Genomic DNA, 20,999 nt, shown 5'->3' with positions numbered 1-20,999 from the left:
AGCAGGAAGCCCTGCGGGATCCTTAGAACCTAGAGCTGACTAGTCTAGGTTGCACCTGCAGGCCAAGTTCACTACTTACGCACCCTTCCATCAGCAAATATGTCTATGATGGACTCAGATGAGAACAAAATTAGTTATAAACCTCTATGTGATTTAGAATCCTCAAGCACTAATAGGACCTGACCTATTCACCTCTGAATTCTCCACAGTAGCCTTTCCAGTGTCTGCACAAAGGACACTACAAAGAATTTTTTGCTGAATAAGGATTAGACGACCAGGGAATGTGTTTTTAGCTTTCCCCTGGGTAGGAGTGCAATAAGCTGCCATAACATTCTCCACTCCAAGTGTACAACTTGGTGAGGTAGAAGTCACAGCTACCTGTTGCGGAAGACAAAATGACAGAGCTCATCCCTCCAGGCCTCCCTGCCCTTCCCCTTCTCACATTGCAGTGCCTCCCCCCTCTGCCTCTGGGACCTGGTTCTGGGACTTCCTTTTGAATGTTGGTCATTGACAGGTGCATGTTCTCAGACTTTCCTGCTGAGGGGGAGATGTGGACCAGACTATGTCTCTCTACTAAACCCTGATGTGTGAGGGAGCCTAGAGCAGAGGAGAACTTTCCAGGAGGGCCAAGGTGCAATCCCTAACCCTCAGATGCCTGAGGGAAATCTACACCTATAGCTGTAATCCATTGAGCTTTGATATAGTTTGTTTATCTGCATTATTGTGGCAATGGATAACTGGTATACCTGAAAAATAACTTGAACCTCAGTGCCCAGATTGCAGATATCCCAAGAAGAGGAATCCACTATAGGAGAAGTGATTTTATATGAGGAAACTGACTCTCCTTGGTGATTTAATTTTCCTGTACATTTTCAGTCAACAAGTGTTTTTTGATAACTCTCATCTTTATTTTCATCCCTTGTATTGGTCAGCCAAAAGGGTGCTGATGCAAAATACCAGAAGTCTGTTGGCTTTTATAAAAGGTATTTATTTGGGATAGGAGCTTACAGATACCAGGCCATAAAGTATAAGTTACTTCCCTTACCAAAGTGTATTTCCACATGTTGGAGCAAGATGGCTGCCAACATCTGTGAGGGTTCAGGCTTCCTGGCTTCCTCTCTTCCCAAGTCTTGCTTCTCTCCAGGCTCAGGTTCCTCTCTTCCTGGGGCTTGCTTCTCTTTCTTCTATGTGCTTAGTTCCTGGGGCTCCAGCTTAAGATTCAGCATCAAACTCCAACATCAAAACTGCAAAATTAAAAACCCCAATTCCATGCTTTGCCATGCCTTTTATCTGGGAGTCCCCACTCACCAAGGGGTGGGGACTCAATGCCCTACTGGCACAAGAGATTTACTTGATTACTTAATCAAGTAAACCTCTGTATCCAATATATTTTAATATGCCCAGAGGAACAGACCAGTTTACAAACATAATCCAATATTTCTTTTGTGAATTCATCAATAATATCAAACTGCTACATCCCCCCATTGCTATCTGCAGAGTTCATTACATTAGCAGCACTAAATCTCATTGCTGACTGGACATCTGAGAAATTCAGTGTGTGCATGAATCCAGGCTAGTGCTATTTATTTATAGACTGCTCGATGCTCTATAGTGTAAGACCCACATGAGGCATCTTTCCCATGTCGTTGATGCTCCATGAATAATTGCTGAATGAAGGAATGGGTGATTGTTGTCTGTTTGGCTTCTCTGAAATGCAGACTGAGATACAGAAGTTAGTGAACAAGCTGGTTAGTAAAGAATCTCTGTGAAAGGTAGAAAAGTGAAAATAAATCAGGATTGGACAGAGAGAGAGAAGTCAATTCTGCCATAGACCCCAAAATTGTCTCAGCTGGCAGATGGACTGTGGCTCTACAAAGTCTACTCTTTCCTCAGTTGAATTAAGTAGTCCAGGTCTTTCTCACCTGCCTCCATCAACCACTGGATTATGAGCCTTCCTGGGAAAGGGCGAGACCTGGAGAAGGGGACTCCCTGTCCTGATGCAATACTTGCAGGGGCTGAGAGCCGAGCTGTCTCCCACCTACATTCTCATCAATTAGGGAAGCAAGGCATTCAGGGCAGAGAGATCTGTGACCCCTCCCACTGTCCACCAGACTCATCTCTTTCTCAGTTCAGAGCCATTTATATACATTCTGGGTGTGTGAGTTTGTCTTCAGGGTTGTGGGAGATGTGTTTAGGGGAAGTGGGTGTTTCTGTGTATGTAAGTTGAGTTTGTACATGTGAATTCAAGGGGTGGGGATGGCTGTGTGTATAGGATGAAAATTTCGATGGTATATGTATGTTTCAGGTAGGGTTGAGGTGTGTGTGTGTGTGTGTGTGTGTGTGTGTATATATATATATATATATACCTGCAGGCTGTGGTCTGTGTGTGCTAGGGTTGTGAGCAGTTCATGTGACTATTCAGGGAGTTTGTAGGCAGTTTCTACAGGTTTGGAGAATGTAGGGAGCTCAGGTTGAACTCTGGGGTGTGTGTTATTTCACAGAGTTATGTTTACCATTCTAATGCATGAATTTAAGGATTGGACATGAGTAATTTGTGGGTGTTCAGGCACCAAAGCAAGTCAAATGGCCATAGCAGAGTTTAACAGGGAGTGGCTAATAGTATTTTCTCTTCAGAGACACTGCAGAAAGGAACAACAACTATTCTGCCTAGCAACACAGTCAACCACTTTGGGAACGTGTGTGTGTTTCTATGCATATTGAGTGTATTGTGAGATACTGTAAATATGTCTGTGTACACACACATGTATGTGAGTCAAGGTAGGGTGATGGGTTTACTGAACTGTGAGTTGGATCTATGTATATTGAGAACACACATGTTATCTGTTCATAGCATCTAGCCTATTTTTTTTCTTTTGCAATATTTTTTAATCTTTTTAATTTTTGTATTATCTTTTTTTTCAATGATACATAGCTCACACAATATGTTACATTAAAAAATATAGGGGAAGCAGCTGTGGCTCAGGGAGTTGGGCTCCCATCTACCATATGGGAGGCCTTGGGTTTGCATCCTGGGGCCTCCTTGTAAAGGCAGCCTCGCCCACACACTGAACACTGCCTGGCCCACAAGCATCATGGAGTGCCGACTCAGCAGGGTGACACAACAAAAAAGAGAGACAAGCAAAAATTACAGAAGAGTGCACAGTGAATGGACACAGCAGAAAACAAGCAAGCTGCAAGGGGGGAGGGGAAATAAAAAATAAATACAGACACAGAAGGACACACAGCAAATGGACACTGAGAGCAGACAGCACACAAAAAGACACAAGGGGGATAAAATATATATATATATATAGGTGGTTCCCATATACTCCATTCCCCACACCCCTCACTCCTCCCACATGAATGTGGTACATTCATTGTATTTGATGAGTACATTTTGGAGCCCATGGATTATAGTTTATGTGGTAGATTGCACTCTCTCCCAGTCCATTCAGTGGGTTATGGCAGGATATATAATGTCCTGCACCTGTCCCTGCAATATCATTTGGGACAACTCCAAGTCCCCAAAATGCCCCAAAATCACATCTCTTTTTCCCTCTTCCTGCCTTCAGCAACCTCCATTGCCACTGTCTCCACATCAATGATATAATTACTCCCATTGCTAGAGTCACAATAATTCTATACTAGGATACCAGTGAATCCTGTCTAATTCATATTTTATTCCTCCATCCTGAGGACCCTGAAATGGTGATGTCCACTCCACCTCTAAATCGAGGGGGCTTACATCCCACATGGCTGATGCAAGGAATTCTCCTGCTTGCAGCTGTAGACTCTCTTAGTTCCCTGAGTGGTGGTGTGCTGGTTGACCGTCTTCACCTCCTTGTCAGCTGACCTGGGTAAGTCCAATGAACCAGAGAGTAGAAGTTGCAACTCTGCTGAGGCTCAGGGCCCATCTGGCTTGTAGACAGTGCAGAGATTGAAGTCTTCTGAGTATACACCAACTATGGGTTATGTTTTTGGTATGGAGGAATATGGAGAAAGCAGGGTGGCTGTGGGTTATTTGGTGGTCCTGTTCTCTAGACAGAAGGATGGACTCTGCATAGTTTCTCAAGTTGGAGTTTGTGCAAATTTGTATTTGCGGGTATAAGATTATCATGTGCATTTTGGGGTACAGAGGGGCATCATGTGTGAGTATTTAGGAGAATGTTGATGTGTCTGTGTCTTTTTAGGCATGTTACTGTTTATCTTCACCTCCTGGGGCATCATATATATGTGTGTGTTCACAGGATACAGGGGACTGGATGTGTAACATTTGGAATTAGGCAACTGTGTGAGTTTGCCTTGAATGTATTTGGGTGTTGTCGGAGGGTCTGTGCAATTGAATTGGGGGGTTATATGAGATTTCAAGTATTTTTTGTGGGATATGAGGATATTTGTAATACTTAAATGTTTGTTTCCTCAAGGTTTTAAAGGACCTTATGTTTTTGTATTAAAGACTATAGATTGTGATTTTTTTGTTACTTGTGTGGTTTACATCTTTTAGGACAAAGGATTCTGAGTGTATATTCAGGGATCTGGTAGGTAGGTAGGTAGCTAGCATCTGAGACTCTTCAGGGTTCTGTGGATTTGACTATTACCATTTATATCCAGCAGGCACAGGGAGTCTCATATGTATGTGGTAACTGTGGGGCTGTGGGGCTGTATGGGATTTTGTGGATGGAAGATTCTGGCACTGGGTGCTTGAGCCGGGGGACCCTGAGGAATGTGAATGTAATCAGGAAATGTGGTGAGTTGGGTGTCATCCTAGTGCTGTGGGTCAGGGGTACGTGCTGCTGCTAGGGGAGTGGGGTCAGTTCTATGCATATGTGTGGCTGGGGCATTTGGGGGATGCTTGCAAATACACCTGGGGTGTATGTGTGTGAGCAGAGGGGGTGCGAGTATGTTTCTCAGGAATTGAATTTGGATCCTTGGGTGTAAGACTATATATGCACTTTTTTTGTTTGTTATTTATTTCTCTCCCTTTCCCCCCCCCCAGTTGTCTGCTCTCTGTGTCCATTAGCTACGTGTTCTTCTGTGACTGCTTCTATTTTTATCAGTGGCACCGGGAATCTGTGTTTCTTTTTCTTGCATCATCTTGCTGTGTCAGCTCTTCATGTGTGCGGCACCACTCCTGGGCCGGCTGCACTTTCTTTCGCGCTGGGTGGCTCTCCTTACCGGGCACACTCCCCGACATGGGGGATACCCCTGCGTGGCATGGCACTCCTTCCATGCATCAGCACTGCACATGGGCCAGCTCCACACGGGTCAAGGGGGCCCAGTATTTGAACCACGGACCTCCCATTTGGTAGGCGGATGCCCTATCCACTGGGCCAAGTCCACTTCCCTATATGGACGTTTTAAAGGTGATGGGATTTTTGTTTATAAAGGGAAGTGTCTGAGGGGTTTGAAACCTAGGAGGGGATTTGTGTTTATATCAGGTGTGTGGAAGAATTTAATTGTGCATGGGGGCTCTAATGGGTTTTGTATTTGGAAAATGAAGGGTGTTTATGTGTGTTTATTCTTAAGGTGTGAGTTTTTTTGTGTCTTCAGGATATGTTTTTGGAGAGATTTGGTGGGTTTTATGTGTACTGGGAGTGTGGGGGAACATCAGGGCTTTCTGGCTTTCAGCCATTGTCTATGAGAGTTTCTGGTGTGGTGTCTTCAATCAACTTGTGTGTGTATAGGAGTTATAGTAGTTGTGTATATCTGGGGGTGTAGCATATTTACAGTTTACTGTATATGAATATTTTAAGTTTGAGTGAGTTTTTTGGGAGTTAGGATTCCGTTTATTTGGATTCTGGCAGGAAGTAGCATACACACACGTGTGTATGTGTGAACTTTCAGTGTCTGATGGTGTCACTTACAGGTGTGGATCCAAGGAGTGTGGAGTATATGAGAAAGCACACATGCATATTTGGGAAGGTACAGCTTGTAGCTGCATGGATTTCAGCCCACGGCAGTCACAGTTGCGTATCTGGGGTGTGGTGATTACATATTCGTGGAAGGTTAGAAGTCATATATGTATTCAGGAAGCAAGGAGATGAGAGGTGGTCTGATTGTCCACGTTTTAGGGAGTTGTGGGTCCCGTGTCCATGTTCACATGGCTCCGTGGGCAGCTGTGCAGGGTGTGTGTGTGCCCAGGACAGGGAACAAGTAGGTCAACAGGGCAGGTGAATGTGTGTGGGGTCCGCAAGGGGGACAGGAGCCTGAGGGGGATTGTGCAGCTGTCGTATGTGACCCGAGCCTTGTGGCTCTGATAATACATGTTGCGCCTCCAGGGTAAGAATGGTACTGGCTAGTACCCCTTCCTCATTAGCAGGCACTGTGCTGAAGCATGCTGGGGACTCCTAATCCCCATCTCACACTGGAGATGGAAACCTCCCAGCCAGCTGGCTGAGTCACCCCTAGAACTCTGCTTCCTAGGGCTACCTCCAGTACCAACAGCCGTAGGTGAGGTTCATCAGAAGCAAAGCTTAGATGGGGATACCTGTAGATGTGATTTATTAAGAGAATGGTCTGGAAGGTGGGAAGCAGGAGAGGTCAGGGGAAGAGACGAAGCAAGGGTGGGTTTCAACAGACAGCAGCTTCAGGCAGGTTTTGGTGTGACCTCTAGAACATGAATCATACCAGAGACACCTGGAAGCAAGAGGGGGCCCTTTGGCACTTCCCGTTGGTCACTGGCTGCCAGCTGCTCCCAGGGCCATGTGACTTCCAGGAAGGGGTCAGCCATGAGGACCAGCAGTGCTGACGATCACAGAGGTGCACAGAGGAAGGCATCCAGGTGGATCTCTAAGGGCCTCCACTACAGAGGTCTACAGGGAAGGACAAAGCAAGGTGTACCTCAAAGAACTTTAGGGGCAGACAAAGGGCAGAACTAGAAGGGGCAAGTACTGTCTTGACTTTGGCTGGAGCTCCCTCCCCAGTTCTCAGTGCCCCAGGGTGGGTCCAGGCCTCTGAAGAGGATTCTTCTGGCCTCTGCAGCCATTGGAGGTTGAGATCATGACCTAACATCATGAGTAGCCAGTTCTTTCCCCCAAAGACTCACATTCCTCACTGTGGGGAGAAACCAGTGGTCCTCAGAAATCCTGGAGACACTTGTCCCCAGGTCCCACCCTTTCCTTCCTGGACAGATTCTTCTGAAAGTCTTTGGTACACTTGGGTCTTATTCCTTCTGGGATGGAGCTGGGAATGGGGGTGTCAGGGGCCTCCAACCCCCTCCTTCCCAGGACACACAAGAGGGAGTAAACAAGAGGTTTGGTGAGGAAACCCAGAATCTTCCTCTATCGGCCTGAACATTGTCTGCCCTTCATCCTGTGCTTGGCTGGGCCGAAACCATAGGTCAGGCCTGAGTAAGGCCTCTAGGAGACTTTGTGCATTTTCATGGAACACAATTGCTTTCCTTTCTTTCCATAATTTTTATGAAGAAGTTGCTTTTTAAAATTTTGTTTCCATATGGGAGAAAGAGAAGTGGTATCACCTTTGCTTGAAATGAGACCCCATTTTCTCTGTCCCTAGGAACATGCACAGCCAGTGACTCCCATCTATTTCCTCTTCTTTCATCCATTGCCCGAGAATTTCCGATTCCCCAAAGCAAAATCTCCTTTTCATGGAAAATCTCCCATGTACCAGTAAAACCCCTGGGGCCAGGGGTGACTGACCAGCAGTACAGACTCAGTGGCCAAGGGCCAGGGGCCAGTCCTGGGCTGAGGAGGGGCAGGGGCATTTAGTTAGCAGTCAGAGGCACATGGGCCCTGGGGGTTAGACATGCCGTGAGGGGACATGGGCTGACGGGGCAAGTCCCTGGATGGGATCTAAAGGTGGAGGAGCTCCAGAGCCTGTGGTGGAGGACGACTAGGGAGGCTGTGTCTCAAGAGCCTTAGCCCTGGTACCTTCACTGACATGTGGATATAGCTAATTAGCCTGGGCCTTAGGACAGAGAGCTGAAGGTGTGGTCACATGCACTTAAATCTGGTGCTGGAGGACCCTGTGAGAGCGTGGCGGCGGGGCCTCATCACTGCTACTGGGGAACTTAGGAAGGGGTGAGGTCAAAGGCTACAATATGACCACTGGAGAGCTGAACTTCAGGTCAAGATGCTGGGATGTAGCCCTTTTGGTGGCACTCTGGTTGCAGGTGTGCCTAAGAGCCTGAGGTTCGAGAGAGCGGAGGGCGCTTGCTGAAGGGTCCAGACAAGGGAGGGAGAGATGGGGAGAGGCAAGGGGAACAAGTTCCACCAGACCGAGGGCTGAGGAACAGCAAGACTCGGAGGTGGGGCGAGAACAGGAGGATTCAGCAAAGGGGACTAAGGAGCTGAGAGAGAGAGGAAGAAAAGACCAGAGCTCTCAGGGCAAGGCTATCATGGAAGGAAGCTGTCATTTAGTAGAAGAGGTTACATTTCCTCAGAAAATCCAGGGATTTGGCCTCCTCTTGGATCTTCTGTTCCCAGATCTCAGACCAATTGCCTTCCCACACACGTCCAGGGGTCAGAAAAAATACAGAGCGACTCCCTCACAGCTTCGGAGGTTGGCTGCCTTTGGGAAGTCTGGCCAAGAGCTTGTGTTCTCTTGAACCCTCTCGTGCTTGTTTCCACTGGCAGATGAGCAACTGACGTGCAGAGCCTGCTTTGTAAAGAAGCAGTTTATTAAACAAGAGGTCATAAAATATCATCGTCACTGTAATGCCCTGAGGTGGTCCTAACCTCTCCTCCTCCACGAGGCATAACTGCCTCTGCTCCTCATGCTGGAACCTGGGACCCTAAGGTCCAGTCCCCTGGCCCCACAAATTGACATTAGCTTCATTGGGGACCCTGCGTCCAAGGAGCCTTCACACCACCCAAGGACCTCCAGGACCCAGGCCTGGGAGGTGCTTGTACGCTGTGACCCTGCCCCCACCTCCTTGACTGGGATCCCACCATTACAAGAGCCTGCAGGTGAAACTAGTCTAAAAGTTGTATGCTGAAAACCACAATACAGTTTTGAAAGAAATCAAGGAACATGTAGACAGATATTTTGGACTAGTTTCATCAGACTTACATCTAAAAATTATTTTCTTTTTCATGAGGGATTATAGATGGCATTGCATTTTAATTTGTTTTCATGTGTTTGTTGCAATTGTAGAGAAAACTATTTTTCTCCTTTTTTCTGCTCTCTTGCAACCTGTTCAAATTACTTAACTACTTGAGGATGTTTTGTGTAGATTTCCTGGAATTTTCTACAGAGAACATGTTATCTACAAATAGGGACAGTTGTATCTTTACTTACTGTAGAGACATCTAGTGGTCATGGATTGGAAGAGTAACATATAAAAGATGTGATATTCTTTCAAAGTGATATATATGGGTTACACACAACTCCTTTGAAATTCCCAGCATGAGCCTCTGTAAATACAGACTGTTTTCTAAAGCTCATATCAAAGTTAAAAGAACTGCAAGAATTAAAATAAATTTGAAAAAGAAGGAAAAACTGGGAAGAAATACACTACCTCAAGGCATACTAAATGACTGCTTACACCAAGATGTGTGTTTTTGGAAGAGAGACACATAAATCAAAGGAACAGAATAGAAAGAATAGGAAACCCAGAAATAAACATGCATGAGTACAGACATCTAGTTTTTGAGGAAGATATAAACACATTTCAATAGAAAAAGATATTTTTTCAACAGAAGGTGCTACAGCAATTTGATAGCCAGAGCACAAAAGGAATAGAACGAAGGACTAAGAACACCAACCTGAGAATCATCATAGTATAATAGGTAACCAGTACAGATCATAGCTTTTATTACACTATATAAAATATAAATAGTTCAGAAGATATTTTAGAAGAAAATTTTGGGGCATAGGATCCAGTGAAATGTTCTTAGATATGACATTAACAGCATGATTCTTAAATACAAATTACATAACCGGACTTCTCCAGAATCAAAAAGTGTTGCTTTGTGGAAGATCTTCTTAAGAAGATGAAATGACAAGGTCCAGACTGGGAGAAATGTTTGCCAAACACATATCTGCTGAATGAATGATAGACTGTATAAAGAACTCTCAAAGCTCAACTGTAAATAATCAAACATTCCATTAACAACAAGGGCATAAGGCATTAGGAGACATTACACCAAAGAGGAAATAAAGATGCTCTATAAACATGAGAAAATATGTCAACAATGCTAGTCATCACACCATAACAAGATAGAGGTAAATACCTATTAGAGAGGCTACAATAAAATACAGCGATTATTCCCAATGTTGTCACAGATGGAAAAAAACTGGATTTATCATGGATGGCAGTCAGGACTGTCAAATGGTATGGATGATCTGTAAAATAGTGTGACATTCCTTAAAACACTAAAAATGCACTAACCAAAAACCAAGCAATTGCAGTCCTGGGATTTTTCCTCAGAGACAAGAATACTTCCTTGCATGCAAATATATGTATTATATGATTACTTAGGAAAACTTAAATTATAATAGCCCAGATTTAAAACTCCTAAAGTCCTTGATATTCTTCAACTGATAAATGACTAAACAAACTATGGTACATCCATAGCATGGAATGATACTCAATATTCCATAAGAATATAAATGCAAAAATCCTAAGCAAAATACTAGCAAACCAAATCCAAAAGCACATTAAAAGATTATACACTTCAACCAAGTGGGATTTATCCCAGTAATTCAAAGGTGTTTCTACATAAGAACATCAATTAATGTAACTATCACATGAATAGAATGGAAGATCACCTGAAATGACACAGAAAAGGCACTTGACAAACTCCAGCAACCGTTCTGGAATGAAACACACAGAAAACTAGAAATAGAAGGAAACATCCTCAAAATCCTAAAGGGCAGATATGAAACCTCTGGGATAAGACATACTCAATAGTAAAGACTGAGCGCACATTTACAGGGAACATGGCGGATGGGATAGGCAGATAAGGCTCAGCTCACTAAAACAGTGGAGAAAGAGCCAGAAGCTGCCTTGAAGCCTGCTTTGGGGAACAGCAAAGCAGGACACTGCTTTAAACTCCCAGGAGAGCGAGGGCCAGAGAGATGGAGAAGCCAAAACAAGTAATTGTGAGTTATTAGGCCTCCCGGCTGCCTGGATATTAAGCAAGAGCAAAACTCCTGGCGGATTATATCAACCTGAGGGCAGAGCAGACCTCTTCCTCCCTGCCAGCGCCTTTGGATATATACAGAAGGGGAAGGTGCTCTGAGCCCTCTGGAGGGCCCTGCGCTGGTAAGGAAGGCCGGGGAAATCGGGGGTCGCTTGCCTCGGTGGCTGGGAGCGGCACAAGTACCCTGCCCTTAGGACCAAGTGCCTAGTGGAGCCGTGGGCTCCCAGCTCCAAAGAGGAGTGTGAGGGCAGCTCACCCATGAGGAAGAGGGTCTGGGAGCGAGGAGAGCGATTTCTTTCCCGTGAATTTAGTCAGCTGGGCCCCGCTTGAATCTTGGAAGGGACCCTGACTCAACTGGGAGAGGGAAGGGGGATCTCCTCAGAGAGGCTGCCACATCCAGACAAATGTGTAGAGAGGAATTGCATCAGAGAAGAGGCAGAGACAGGCGGCTGATCAGAGGGCTCCAGCGAACTGCAGGGAATCTAACCTGCCTGAGGGAAAGGGGTGGATGCTTTCCCACAGGCTAATCAACCTAGGGAGGCGGAAGAGCTCAGTGCAAGAATTCCTGCCTAGCGCGTACGAGGTCCCTGGTGCAATTCCTGCCTCTTCTTTGAGAATTCAGGCATCTGGCTGAAACTTGATGACAGGGAAAAATACAGACATTCTCTTTGTATTAGCTTTTCTCGGATCTCTTACATGTAAAAAAAAAAAAGTTCCTTTTTAAAAATTTCCCTTATTTTACTGACTAAAGCCGGTTCAAAACTTGCCGAGGGCAGGCTACGGGGAAGTGATTGATGAACATCAGCAGCCTGAAAAGATACTTAGGGGTCTGAGAGAAAGATGTTTTTCCATGTTTATTTTTGTTTGTTCGTTTTTAAATTTGTTCCTTCTGTCTCCTTTTTAAAAATGATTCACTGCGGTCCTGTTTCTTGTTTGTTGTGTTTCCCCTCCCTTTTTTCCTCTGCTTGTTTTTTTAAATTCGTTTTTTTACTTTTGTTCACCTTTTACTCTACCTGTACTATTCCTTTTCTCTCCTTCAGCTTTATATTTTCTGTTTTCTGTTGTTGTTCTTTCATTCCACCTTCTTTTTGGTCTCCAGTTTTCGTTGTTTTTCTTTTTTACTTTTTTCTTTCTCTATTTTCTCTTTTCTTGTCCTCTCTTCTCACCCTTCAGTCTTTTAATTCATTCTGTATATTTTTCTTCATTTTGTTTCTTCTTTCATTTTTTCTGATCTTATTTCTCTGTGCTTCTTATTTGTGTTAATTTATCAATTTCCTGCATCTTGTACTGTTCCTCTCCTGCCTTCTTCTACTATTATTACTAATATTCTTTTTCTCTCCCTATCTCTTTCCTTTTGTCTGGTCCTAATTTCTTTTCTTTCAGGGGAACATAGACAACAACAAGAAAATAGAATAAGAGCAATGAAGGGTCAAAGTGAAACCTTACCACACACACAAAAACAAAAGCAAAATAAAATCATAGAATAGAGAGAGACGCCAATCAAATGAATAAATCCATCAAGATAAACAGATGCGTAGATTCCAAAAAAATTTTCAATCCATACTAAGAAACAGGAAGACATGGCCCAGTCCAACAAACAAACTAAAAACCAGGGAGATGCAGAACATGGAACAACTAATCAGAGATGTCCACGAAAATATCATGAATCAACTTAATGAAGAGAAGGAAGTGGTTAAGAATATTGAACAGATACTGGAAGAGCATACTGAAAAAAATTGTAAACATACATAAAAAGATAATGGATATGATGGTGATGAATGGCACAATCCAAGAAATAAAAAATATACTGGAAGCACATAATAAAAGATTTGAACAGGCAGAGGAAAGAATCAGTGATGTGGAAGACAGTACATCTGAAATCAAACAGATAGTAGAACAGATAGATAAAAAGATAGAAAAAATTCAGCAGGGACTTAAGAACTTGAATGACAACACGAAACACACAAACATCCATATTATAGGCATCCCAGAGGGAGAAGACAAGGGAAATGGGACAGAAGGAGTGTTGGAGGAAATAATGGCTGAAAACTTCCCAACCCTACTGGGGGAGATGGGCATGCATGTCCAAGAAGCACAGTGCACCTCAAACACTATCAGTTCTAACAGGTCTACTCCAACACATATACTTGTCAAATTGTCGAATGCTCAAGACAAAGAGAGAATACTGAAAGCAGCAAGAGAAAAGAGAACCATCATATAAAAGGGAAGCTCAATACGATTAAGTGCTGATTTTTCACCTGAAACCATGGAGACAAGAAGGCAACGGTATGACATAATCAAGGTTCTAAAAGAAAACATTTCAGGCAAGAATTCCCTATCCAGCAAAGCTGGCATTCAGAAATGATGGAGAGTTCAAAATGTTCGCAAGGACTGAATGCTTTCTCCCTAATTTAAAACCAAGTCAAAGATGCCCACTTTCACCAGTGCTATTCAATATTTTACTGGAAATTTTAGCCAAAGCAATCATGAAAAAAAAAAAAAGGAAATAAAAGATATGCTAATTAAAAAGGAAGAAATAAAGTTAATCCTATTCACTGGTGGCATAATTTTATTTATAGAAAAATCCCAAAGAATCCACTAGAAAGTTATCACAACTTGTAAACAAGTTCAGCAATAAAAGACAAGCATTTAGACATCATTGGGTTTCTATATACCAGCAATGAACAATATGAGTTAGAAACCAGAAATCAGTTCACTTACAATAGCAAATAAAACCATAAAGTACATATGATAAATTTAGCTAAAGTGAATGACATGAACCCTGAAAACTATAAAACATTGCTGGAAGATATTAAAGAAGAACTACATAACTGGAAAAACTTCCCATGTTCACTGATTGGAAGACTTAATATTGTTAAGTTGTCGACACCACCTACAACAATCTACGAATCCAGTGCAATCTCCATCAAAATTCTAGAAGCCTTTTTTGCACAGATGGAATAGGTGACCTGAAATGGATAATGAAGCAAATGGATTGTAGGCCAATCTCTCCCAAACACACTTAAGAAGAAATTCTAAGTACAATTTTATTAGGAAATAAAATTCATTAATCTAAAAATATTACTATAGACCAAGAACAAGTTAGGTGTATGCCAGGAATCTAAGATTAAATTAACATTAGAAAATTTAGTCTCCCCCTCCTTCCAGCAGGAAGAGAAGGTACCTTGGCTAGGGTTGGCTGTGAGAACTTAACAAGGGAATGTGCAGTAGTGGGGATGACAGCAGCATGTGGGGCTGAGGGGGCTTCCTATTGGCTGCTCCCATGGTCTTAGATAACCAGGGGAAATGACAGAATTAAAGTATGAGTTCAGATGGCAGTCAAAGTGTGATCACTCCTGCTCCTCCTCCCAGGATAATTCACAATGAGAAGTGTTTGATCACATTAATGAAAATGACTGAGAGTATATCAGGGAGAGGAATATGTGTCCTGATCTATGATGAGATTTCAATATGGTGGAGTAGATGAAAGGAGTTACTCAGATGCTGCAGAGTCCTACTTTTGGGGAAGACCTGAATTGTCATATTTTCATAGTACTTACAGTTACAAATGACAACTGAGGGAGTGTTGAGTTCCTAGCCAGGGGAACTCTGTCACATTCCCCAATGGAAAAGCAGGAATCTCCCAAGTGCAACGACAAAGAATATGAAGAAGGATGGTCCAATGATGAGCGCATGATACTGGTGACTATGCTTATGAGCCTGTGTGCCTGAAATTTCAACTAGGCCTAGAGCTGCAGTGTGCCTAAGAGTTACCTCCTGAGACCATCTGTTTGCTCAAATGTGGCCACTCTCTAAACCAAACTCAGCATGTAAATGTATTACCTTCCCCTGAGCAAGAGACATGACTCCTGGGGAAAAGCCTCCCTGGTACTGAGGGATTACTACCTATCACTAGTTGGTGATGCAACTAGAAAGGGACCTTGAATAAAAGGGGGAAAAGGTAAAGACAAATGAGCTTATATGGTTAAGAGACTTCAAAAAAGAGTCAGGAGGTCATCACAGGGGTTGTGCTTATGCACGGCCCAGCAGGATCCCAGAGACAGGCAAAGCAGACACAACTCCAGGTACTGGTGCTCCTGAGGGATATGGGGACACACAGGTTCTATGATCATGGTGGTTGGCTCTAAAGTTCATTGCCTTGTCAGTGGGCCCTACCTGGTAATTTGTGTTCCTCAGTGTGATGGTGTTGGACTCAGATGTGAGCTTTGTACAGATGCCTCTTCTGTCACTTTTACTGAACCTGTGGTTGGGGCTGGGTTTGGTGTATACCCAAGAGAGTTCAGTCTCTGAACTGGCCATGTGCCAGCTGGGCCCTGAGACTGAGCAGAGTTGCAGCATCTTCTTTCCAGTTTGTTGGACATGAACAGGTCAGCTAACACGAAGGTGAAGATGGTCAGCCACCACACCAGGGAACTGAGTGTGCCTACCACTCCAAGCAGAAGAATCACATCCAACAACCATGTGGGATCTAAGCCCCCTTTTGATATAGAGGTGGAGAGGACATCACCAATCAAGAGTCCACAGGATGGAGGAATAAAATATGGATTAGAGTGAACTTACTGGTATGCTACTATAGAACTACTGTGACTAGTAAGGGAAGAAACTGTAGCAATTATCTGGACAAAGTGGCCAAGGTAGTTGCTGAGGGTATGGAGAAGGAAGTAGAGGTGATATACGGTGGCATTTTCGGGACTTGGAGTTGTCCTAAGTGATAGTGCAGGGACAGTTGCTTGATATTATATATCCTGCTATAACCCACTGAATGTACAGGGGGAGAGTGTAAACTACAATGTAAACTATAATATGCGGTGCAGCAATGCTCCAAAATGTATTCACCAAATGTAGTAAATGGGCCACAATGATGAAAGAGGTTTTTGATGTGGTAGGAGTGGGGAAGTGGGAAGTGGGGTATGTGGGAACCTCTTATATTTTTTAAGGTAACTTTTTTTGTGGTTTATGTACCTTTTAAAAAAACACAATTTATTAATGAAAAAATAAAATAAAAATTAAATTAAAAATTAAAAAAAAGAAATAGAACAGATGGAGAAAGGCCACAGCCCAACTGGATTTTGAGCATTACAACAGATTGCAGATTGCATCATGGCCAGCCCTTTCTAGGCTTTACTTCATCTCTCCTCTGTCCTGTCATGGCCAAACCTATTCACTACCTTCCTGGTGAAGACAAATCCTAATATGTGAAGGGAGAAAAACTTATGCATTGTAAACCTGCCTGCCTATAAGGATTTGTTCACATTTTTGGATGGGCACACCTGGAAAAATATATCTCAGAAAGAATAAGGAGCAGGATTTCATTGTAATAATTCCTAGATACTTATCTTTTTCTGAAGCCACAGCCTCTAACTTGGTGAAAGTAATATAATAAGAGAATAGGTTGACCAGGAAAGTAGTTCTTTGAAAACTCACCATATATACAGAATTGAGTCCATGGGCTGCAAACTAGTCCTGATGTTAAATGTGTGACATACATCCATACCCCTGAAACAGGAGCTGTGTTCTCCATGACACGTGTCTTCAATCCATTTGTCAAACTCCTTGATCCTCGAAGAAGTCACCTATTACAAATTTCAAGGGTTATTTGATGAACCAGAGGAGAGAACTCAACTGCAGAAAGTTCTGGAGCCAAGTTGCAAAGTGTTGGTTCTCAAGAATTATGGTGTGGTAGCTCTTAGAGAAACAGTTGAGGAGGTTTTTCACTATATATTAATGCACAGATGCCTATGAAATGCAGGTGTGGGCATTAGCAGTGGAAGGTGGAGTAGACAATCTAATTTTACTGGATCTTCAGAAGCATAAAGCATTCAGTTACACAGTTACAGGTTTCAGAGGAGGAGGTGTGAATAAAAGTGTCCATAAAAAAATGGAATTTTGACAAAATTAAGTTTGAAGATGGCCTCAGAGTAAGTCAGGCAGGGTGATGCTGTCTTATAAAACAGGGAGGAAAGGGTAATAATTGTCCAATGGAGCTGCTTTGGGGATCTGCACACCAGGAGAGTGACATATGCAACGTTTAGGAGAGAATGGAGACAGTGAGGCGAAGAGGCCAAAGGAAAACTAAAAGTTACTGGTCCCACAAGTGGGAATGCCACCGTGTACTTCATTCTCAAGGGAAAAGGCCTTGGCAAAACATGCGACTGAGAGCCACCAGAGGAGGCCAAAGTCATATTCATCCCTGAGAAGTGGGAGGGTGTGGTGGAGGGCTGAGGGTGTTTGTTTCTTCATGAGATTAAACCGCATAGCCCAGTTTAGAATCACTGACTCAGAAAATCCAGTGTGGTGGAGAGTGAAGGATTCTTCTCTGTGAAATGATTTCCCAAATAGTGTCATCTGCTGGCAAAGGGACGTGAAGTTAAGGGTTGTCTAGTTCCTTTCCATACCCCATAGGTCTAGTCAGTGCCCTATTGCTGGGTCCCTGGATCTCTTTTGATAACTTCAACAGGACAATCTTAAAGTTTGAGGAACAATTGAACCAAAAATCAAAAGAGTGTAACAAAACCACCAAGCAACTGAGAGAACTATATTGTAAAATCACCAGCAGGTGCCTATATATGAGCAAAAATTTACAAGGCATACTAAGAAACAGGAAGATATGGCATAGCCAAAGGTACAATCCAAGAATCATGAGACACAGGATTTAAGACAATTAAGCGAGAAGCAGACTTGGTCCAATGGATAGGGCGTCCGTTCACATGGGAGGTCCGCGGTTCAAACCCCCGGCCTCCTTGCCCTGTGTGGAGCGGGCCCATGCACAGTGCTGATGAGCACAAGGAGTGCCCTGCCATGCAGGGATGTCCCCCGCATAGGGGAGCCCCACCACAAGGAATGCGCCCCGTAAGGCAAGCCGCCCAATGTGAAAGAAAGTGCAGCCTGCCCAAGAATGGCACCGCACACATGGAGAGCTGACACAACAAGATGAAAGACCAAAAAGAAACACAGGTACCTGGTGGTGCTGATAAGGATAGAAGTGGTCAGAGAAGAACACGCACCGAATGGACACAGAGCAGACAACTGGGGGAGGGAGGGGAGGAAAGAGAAATAAATTAAAAAAAAAAAAACAAGCAATGATGTTCACACAAAGCTCCTAAATCAATTCCAGGAAGAAACATAATAGATAAAGAGATAATGGATATTGAGAAGACACTGTTAGCCCTCAAAGCCAGGCCTTTGGAGATAACAAGAGATGTAGAGAAAAAAAAACTTTAACCCAAGAGTTAGGTAGAACTTACTTTTATTATGTCTGCAGACAGGAGCCAAGGTTGGTCTAAAGCAACACAGACCTAACTCCCATGCTACAGGTTCATTCTTCCTTAAATACCAAGTTCCTACTTAGCATTTGTTTCAGTTATGCATATGGATGAACTTTTATTCATATGGATGAAGATACACAGCTAGTTGTATAGTTGTATGTTTATTATGTTTAGGAAATCATGTTTGCACATATATTTAATGTACAAAAAGGGGTGGATAACTCCACCCTTGGGTGGAAATTTCACTTTGTTAATCAGGCAAGTTGAAGTGAGGACAGCCAGGGGCTTCTTCTGCACCAGTTGAAGCTGGTTTTCATACTTCATTGCTTCAATAGGATGTTCTTCACCTCAAGAGAAGATTTTGGCATCGAGAGAGGGTTGCCGCTCATTACCTTCTTTTTTTTTTTTTTTAAGATTTATTTATTTATTTATTTGTCTCCCCGTCCCCCCCACCCCAGTTGTCTGTTCTCTGTGTCTATTTGCCACATCTTCTTCTTTGTCCGCTTCTGTTGTCAGCAGCACAGGAATCTGTCTCTTTTTGTTCCATCATCTTATGTCAGCTCTCCGTGTGTGCGGCACCATTCTTGGGCAGGCTGCGCTCTGTGTCACTCTGGGCAGCTCTACTTATGGGATGCACTCCTTCTGTGTGGGGCTCCCTTACATGGGGGACACCCCTGCATGGCAGGGCACTCCTTGTGCACATCAGTACTGATGTGCGCATGGGCCAGCTCCACACTGGTCAAGGAGGCCCGGGGTTTGAACTGCGGACCTCCCATGTGGTAGACGGATGCCCTAACCACTGGGCCAATTCTGCTTCCCTCATTACCTTCTAATTTACATATAATTTTTTCCTTTGTATCCTAGCAACAAGGAGAGAAACAAGTTACTTTTAGGTAATCAGCCATCACACATCCATCAAATGTGTGAGCAGAAAGAATGTAAAGAGACGTAAAAGCTCATGGGAATGAAAGTCACAATGGATAAGGATGAAAGTACATTAGAAGGAGGCAGATTTGGCTCAAGTGATTCAGCTCCTGTCTACCATATGGGAGGTCCCGGGTTCAATTCCTGGAACCTCCTGGTAAGGCAAACTGACCCACATGGTGAGCTGGACTGAGTGGAGAGCTGGCCCACATGGAGTGCTGGCCTGTACAGGAGAGCTGTCCTGTGCAGGAGTGCTGGCCCTCGTGGCAAGCTGGCCTGATTGGAGAGCTGGCATAGCAAGATGATGCAACAAAAAGAGACAGAGAGGAGAGACAATAAGAGATGCTGCAGATGGGGAGCTGAGGTGGTGCAAGAGAAGGAACATTTCCCTCCTACTCTGGAAGGTCCCAGGATCAGTTTCTGGTGCCACCTAAGAAGATAAGCAGATACAGAAAGTAGAATGCAAAGTGAATGGACACAGAGAGCAAACAATAGATGGGGGAGAAGTACATTAGAGGCATCTAACAGCAGATTTGAATTGGTGGAGGAAAGAATTAATGATTTGGTAGACAGAGCATGTGAACTTGAAAAGAAAGGAGAACAGAAAGAGTAAAGAATGGAAAATGGAACAGGTTCTCAGGGAATTGAGTGAAATAAGGGAATGGACAAATATATACATGTTATATGTGTCCCTGAAATACAAAAGAACAGAAAAGAAGGGGGGAAATATTTCAGTAAAATGATGTGAACCATGTTACAACATTGGGGCCATACTAGAATCATTAGAACCCATGAAGGTATCCCAGAAATATCCCATCTTAATGCTCATTCCTCCCAAATATACAAATGGCACTTCTGAATTGAAGTAAATTATAGTTGTCTAGAATTTATAAGACATCCTTTCCTGAAACCCAGTGCTTTATGTCTACTATTAAATAGGTGATTGATTTTATTACAGAATAGTATCATATTCATGAAATATTATGAAATATTTATTTAGACAAATAAAATATTAACCAATATATCCACCTTTACAAGGGTAACATTTATATTTTGCCACATTTGCTTCAGTTCATTTTTAAAAGAACAGCTTTATTTATTCATATATCCTACTCTTCATCTATTTACAGTATACAAGTGAATGATTTAGCATATTCACAGAACTGTGCATGCATTAGCACAACCAAATTTAGTACAGTTATGTCACTCCAAAAAGAAATCCCATACCTATTAAAAGTCACCGTATTTCATCCCAGTCTCCCCACCATCATCACCCTCAACCAGGCCCAACATAGGAAATCATTTATCTGCTTTCTATTTTACTGGTTTCCCTATTCAGACATTCGATGTAAATGGAACCATGCAATATATGGTCTTTTGTAGAGGGGGATGGTCGGGTATCGTGGCCCCATTCTGCCCACACATCTTCACTTTGCCATGGCTACTGGAGAGTGAGAAGGAAGAATTATGCTGGAAACAGAAGTCAGGAGAGTGCAGTACAGTGAACGACTTAGGAATTTGTCTCCCCCTTGCCCCACCTACCCATGGAATCTTGAAACCCAGGGATCTAATGTTTTGTACAGGGGAGGGACACACAGGGATCTAGTGCCTGGGAGCCTGGGTTAAATCAGCTCTGCCTCCTCTACCCATGTGGTCATAGGCAAGCTTTCCTTCTCTCTGGGAT

The 20,999-nt window shown here is 43.4% G+C and overlaps 1 pseudogene; it reads left to right on the top strand.

The window, feature by feature from the left end:
* Nucleotides 1-14,427: 14,427 nt before the first annotated feature.
* LOC131279585 (gamma-adducin pseudogene) lies at nucleotides 14,428-17,062 on the top strand (annotated as a pseudogene).
* The last annotated feature ends 3,937 nt before the right edge of the window (nucleotides 17,063-20,999 follow it).

Source organism: Dasypus novemcinctus, chromosome 8 (genome assembly GCF_030445035.2).
Source record: "Dasypus novemcinctus isolate mDasNov1 chromosome 8, mDasNov1.1.hap2, whole genome shotgun sequence".
In the NCBI taxonomy this organism is placed as follows: Eukaryota; Metazoa; Chordata; class Mammalia; order Cingulata; family Dasypodidae; genus Dasypus; species Dasypus novemcinctus.
Note: the sequence above shows the minus strand (reverse complement) of the source record. Positions and strands in the feature narration are given on the sequence as shown.